Here is a 6,356-nt window from a genome sequence, read left to right on the forward strand (position 1 = left end):
GCTGTACAAATCGTCGAGAGTTTGTCAAGCTATCTCTATGTTGTGTCTAGGTAGCAAGATGGCATCCTTGGGATTGTATAGGATTTTAGACTGAGTTTTTTTGTCGAGTTCCTCAAGCTGGTATAACCTTTGTACAGCTAAGTTTAGGTGAATTGCTACACCAGAACAGACAGGAAATCAGGGGTTTTGAACGGACTTAAAAAAAAAGAGAACAACACGATGGCGGCATCCACGGGCTACATTGGAAACCTTTGCATTTTCGACAAGAGTAGAGAGCCGTTCAGCTCCTATATGGAGAGAGCGAACATGTTTTTCACGGCAAACAATATAATGGAGATTAGCGGTGAAGGAGAGGTAGTGGCTGAAACAAACAGGCCGTTTGCAAACGCATGAAAGCGAATCTGCTCACGGTGATCGATCCTGCAGTGTATGGCACACTCGTGAATCTCCTTGCGACCATAAAGGCAAAATACGTGCCATTCAATGGCATTATGAAGAAATTGGAGAAGCACTTCAACCCAAAGCCTCTGGAAATTGCAGAAAGCTATAAATTCGGCACTAGAAACCAGAAGCAGAATGAGACAATCAATGAGTACATTGTTGCCTTGAAAAACGTAACTTTGAACTGTAACTTTTTTCGACAGATTTGTTTGTGGTCTAGTGGATGAATTAATTCAGTCCAATCTCATGAACACTCCAGATCTTACATTCGAGAAAGCATGCAAGATTGCTACCACAATGGAGATGGCATCCAAGAATGCTTGGGAGTTTCGTCCACCACAGACTGCAGTGGCCATTTACAGTCACAAGGCAGTGCCTATGGACAAACCAAGAGGCGCTAAACCAAATCCAAAGTACGGCGGGGAAGTGTGAAAAGGGTAATGATCACTTTCTGGTACTAGTAGATAGTCATTCCAAGTAGATTGAGGTTAAGCATCTGGGGTCAAGCACTACTACTGAGCGTACCATAGATGAGTTGAAATCCATTTTTGCATGCCATGGTTTACTGGAAGAACTCGTTTCTGATCAAGGGCCTGTTTCGTTCAGAACGGTTCAAAGAGTTCATGCAGCGAGAATGGTGTAAAACACACACTTGGTCCCCCATACCATCCAGCCTCCAACAGGGCGGCTGAAAGGTCTGTTAGAGTTGTAAAAGATGCTCTCAAGAAACAGGTTTTGCAGGATAGTTCAAAGCTCAGCGTGAAACATCATTTGGCTAGTTTCTTGCTGAAGTACAGAACCACACAACACACAACAATGGGTCACTCACCTGCAGAACTGTTGATGAAGAGAAGGCTAAGATTACCCAATTTGGCCTTGAGAGTTGAGCAAAAACAGTTGTCAAAAACACCATTTTGACTCCCACAAAAAGGAGAGGAACTTCAAGCCAGATGAGCAAGTTCATGTTCTCAGTCCTCCTAACAAGTCCAGCCGAGACAAATAGGATGTTGGGAAAATAGTGGAAGTTTGTGGAACAAAAAGATACTTAGTTGAAGTTGGAGATAGGATCAAAAGTGTTCATGTTGATCAAATGATTCCAGCCAAAGATGAACCAAAAACTGAGCATGAAGTCCTAATCCCTGAGTTTTTAATCTGAAAGTGAGTTGGAAAAGACCACTGTAATTGAAACACAAAGTTAAGTTAGCACTGACAAAGAAACAGATTCCTCTGGTCAAAGTCAGGATACTAGAACAGAGCCAAACAAGCCCACAGTTGAGTCAACACCTAACCTGTTACACCTGTTACTGTTAGACGATCAGGCAGGATCCGTAAACCAGTAGTCTGGTTATGTTTTTAAGTTAAATAACTCACTGCACAAGTAAAACAAAAATGTGTAGATATGTAAAATAAATACTGGTTTAAATCAAGTATTACAACAACAAAATTGTAACTGAGAACTGAGATAAAGGAGAGCAGTGTAATGTATTCATACATATTCATGTGTATGTTAATGAGTTGGTGTTCAATATAAGCAGGGAATGCTGGGCAATAAATCTCTCTCTGTCATGATTCAGGCAACCAGTATGTAAGTCTTGTTCTTCATTCTGCCGTCCGGAATATAACAACCATCAACAATTGCAGATGAAAACAAATAACTCTTTCGGGATGGAGGCACACATCCCAAAAAAGCGAGCGTCACACTGTAATAAGAGTTTTGCCCAAACAGTCCGTGACTGATAGCGCTGTGGACGGTAGCGCTATGTTTAAAGCCCCATAGCGCTGTGGCCGGTAGCGCTATATTCAATGGCTGATAGCGCTGTGGCCGACAGCACTTTCGGCCGGTAGCACTATGTGCATTGCCTTGCGCGTCAAATCGGCGGCGGATAGCGCTGTACTCTCACGCAGTAGCGCTGCACTCTCTCTATTTTGTTCAGATTAGAGGAGGTGCCGGACCATCATTTACCAGAAAATCAGTGGTGGAACTGTAGCAGATTTAATAGAGTAGTAAGAGTTAATTTATTAGTTTGCATTGTTTGGGTTGTATTGTAAGTCTTGGGTTGTATTGTAATTTTGGGTTTGCATTGTAATTCTTATATTACATTCAGTTATTGCATACACTACGTTAGCATGTATACCAGTGCAATAGAAGGTCAGTTTACATATTAGATCAACAAACAAGATTGGGGGGATCTAATTTCTGGAATTTAGGTTGAATAGTTACCTTTTAGTTCTATAGACGAGTCCCACTCCAGTAGAAAGCTCATTAGAGGTACGATGTGACATTGTGATGGAACAATGATGCAACCTTTCTTGACATTGGTCTTCATGAAGATTGGGAACATATGTTTAGATAATAACTTCTATGGAATCATGAAACAAATATTAGATGTAGATGAATCTCTGTGGGCAGCAGAATCTGAGAACAATGCTCCACATTACGTCCTGGTAATGAATCAAAGGACATAGTGAGGTCAAAGAAGGCCAATACGATGGTTGATGCTGCTCTCTGAATTTATCTTGAAGCTGTTCCAGTGATAATCATAATGTTTGGGACAAAAACCCATCATTTTTTTTATTTGCCTCTGTACTCCACGATTTGAGATTTGTATTAGAAAAAAATTACATGTGGTTAAAGTGCATATTGTCAGATTTTATTAAAGGCCATTTTTATACATTTTGATTTCACCATGTAGAAATTACAACTGTGTTTATACAGCTGTAATTCTAGACGACCATAATGAGGCCGCGACTATTTCCCAGAATGTGGGAACTCCTCACGACCATGAAGGCGACTCCCCGGCAACCACCCGTGAACATGTGGCGACCATGTGGCGACTGCTTAGTCTCCTGCAGTTGCCTAAAAAGTTGCCTAAGTGGGACAGGCCCATAACTCTCCAACAGCCCTCCACATTCTCGACCTTCAAGGTCCTCCCCTTCTCGACAGCCTTCCTCTCTTGATGGCCCCCCTCACTCTCGATGACAATGCTCACCCTCCCTGCGGAGCCTCCCCTCACTCTCTGTGGCACTCCTCGCTCTTGACCTTGATGGCCTACCATGTTTTCCGACTGCCTTCTGCACTCTGGATGGGCATCATCACTCTCCGGTGGCCCTCGCCGCTCTCCAACGGCCTTCCTCGCTCTCGACCTCGGCGGCCTACCACTCTCTCCGAAGGTCCCATCGCTCTCGGGTATTGCTCAAGAGTCACTCCTCTCTCCCGTGGCCTGGGTCCTGACACTGGAGGCCCGGTTCTGACTTTGAAGTCCATGGTGGACGAGCAGGGCAGAGCGGATGGGTCCACTGTCCCCTTCTGAAAGGCTAGCCCCACTTACCGGGAATACTCCAACAGCCCTCTTCCCTTTCTGGCAGCTCTCTTTATTATCTGGCAGTCCTCCTCACCCTCCAGTGGCCTTCCTCGCTTTCCAATGGCCCTCTTCGTTCTCTGACGGCTTTCCCCAACGAGCCGGGGCCAGCTGGAGGGCTTGGCCCCACTTGCCTGGAACAGATCCAGCACGCTGCTATGAAGCTTCATGAGACAAGTGATGGCATTCATTAATCTAGCTTCCAACACAACCTTGATTCACTACAATTTGACTACTGTTGCAACAAAACCACATCAGGCACCAACTCCCTGGTCCTAAACTCATCTCTGGCACACCTAGGCAACAAGGACACCCACGTCATCCCATCGTACTTGGCCTACCCCGTTAATGGTGTCCCCCATCATTCTCGGCAGCACTTACTCTCCATCGGCCCTCCACGCTCTTGACCTTCACAGCCCTCCTCACTCTCGAACTCCTGGGCTCCCAACCCTGGCGACCGTCTTCGGAGTCTGCCCAGGCGAGCAGGGCATACCGAGTTGGTCCACTATCCCCAGCGGGCGGCCTGCGGCCTTCTTGAGGGCTAGCTCTACTGGCTGGGTACACTCCGAAGGTACTCCTTGGACTCAAGAGCAGGCCCCTCCGACGGCCTTCCTTGCTCCCAGTTGGCGCTCTTCACTATCCAGCGGCCCTCCTCACTCTTGACCTCGAAGGCCTAACTCACCCTCCCACAGTCCCCTCTTTCTGGACGGTTGCTTGTAGGTCCTCCCGTGCTCTCACAGCCTGGGACCAGATGCCAGTGGCCCAGATCCGACTTCGGAGTCTGCAGCAGGCGAGACGGGCGGGTCCGCGGCGGGCAGGTCAAAGGCCTGCAGGAGGGCTTGGCATACATTAAACTCAACAAAAGTCACCAACTCCCTGCTCCTAAACTCATCTCTGGAACACCTGGAGCAGTGATTCCAAAGTTTTCGTACCAGTTTACCCCTTTGTAAATTTTCGTAAGCATCTTGGACCCCTCGTTAAAAACTATATTCCATTGGAAAAGTCGATAAAATTGCATGCATTTTAATTTTCCACACACACTCACCCACCCCCACACACATACACACTCACACCCACTCAACCATTCGGTACCCGGATGGGCCGGGAAGGACATGAAGCCGAAGCCAAGAAGTGGAAGCCAAGATACCGAACGTACATCACACCGAAAAGCCAAGATACTGGACGGACATGACGGCTAAAGGATACGAAACCGAACGGACACGACGCCGAAAGGATACGAAGGCGAACGGACACGACGCCAAAAGGATACGAAGTCGAAAGGACATGACGTTGAAAATCCGTCGAATGGACATGACGTCTCCGGGGACGGGATTGGTCCAACAACTTGTGAGTCATCGACAAAGGTCAGCGATTGGTCTAGACTCCGCGTCCATCACTTCACTGGCCGGGGGGTGACGGGATTGTGGGGGGGGGGTCTTGATCTTGCGTTTGTAAAATGGTGGCAGTGACTCCAAGCTGCTACGATTGCCACAGAGGCTTTTCAACGTCATGTTTATTCCCCGTGAGATTTTAAGCCGAAAAAGAATTTGACGCCGAACGCACATGGAGCCGAAATGATAAATTGGTATGAAGCACTGAAACACAAAAAAAAATTATATATTTTTTCAGCTTTTTGACGTCATGTCTGTTTGGCATCAGATTGTTTTTCGGCTTAAAATCTGACGCGTACCCCGTGAAGACCTTTCGCGTATCCCTGGGGGTACGCGTACCCCACTTTGGGAAACACTGACCGAGACAATAAGAGCAACTACGTCAGACTCCTATTTATTGATTACAGCTGCCTTCAATACCATAAGCCCATCCAAACATCTCCAAAACCCTGGACCAAGGAGGTTCTCCATCAGTCCTCCATGCTCTTGACTTCCATAGCCCTCCTCACTCTCGAACTCAACAGCTTACCAGGTTCTCCGACGCCTTTTCTTCCTCACCGACGGCCCTCCTCGCTCTCTGGCGGCATTCCCTGCTCTCGACCTCAACAGTCATCCTCGCTCTGACCTCGTTCTCCGACTGTCTTCCTTACTCTACTCCTGGCTCTCGACCTAGACGGGTTTACTCACTCTCCGACAGTTCATTCGCTCTCAGTGGTTACTTGTGGGTCCCCATCGTTCGCAGCAGTTGCTTGTAGGTCCCCATCGTTCACAGCAGTTGCTTGTAGGTCCCCTTCGCTATCACAGCGTGGGTCCAGAAGCTGATTGCCTGGGTCCATCTTCGGAGTCTGGGGCGGGCGATCTGATCCTACCGAGCAGGTCCATTGTCCCCGGCAAGCGAGCCAAAGCCTGCTGGTGGGCTTGGCCCCGCTTGCCGGGACCACTCCCAGCATGCTGATGAGCTTCATGAGACTAGTGATATCATACCGTAATCTAGCCTCCCAGACTACCTTGATTCGCTGAAATTTGTCTAATGTCGCAACAAATCCACAGCAGGCACCAACTCCCTGATCCTAAACTCATCTCTAGAACACCTAGACAACAAGGATACCCACGTCATCCCATCATACTCGGCGCCCCCCATCGTTCTTGGCGGCCCTTACTCTCC

The sequence above is a fragment of the Amblyraja radiata genome, chromosome 33 (assembly GCF_010909765.2).
Source record: "Amblyraja radiata isolate CabotCenter1 chromosome 33, sAmbRad1.1.pri, whole genome shotgun sequence".
Classification (NCBI taxonomy): domain Eukaryota; kingdom Metazoa; phylum Chordata; class Chondrichthyes; order Rajiformes; family Rajidae; genus Amblyraja; species Amblyraja radiata.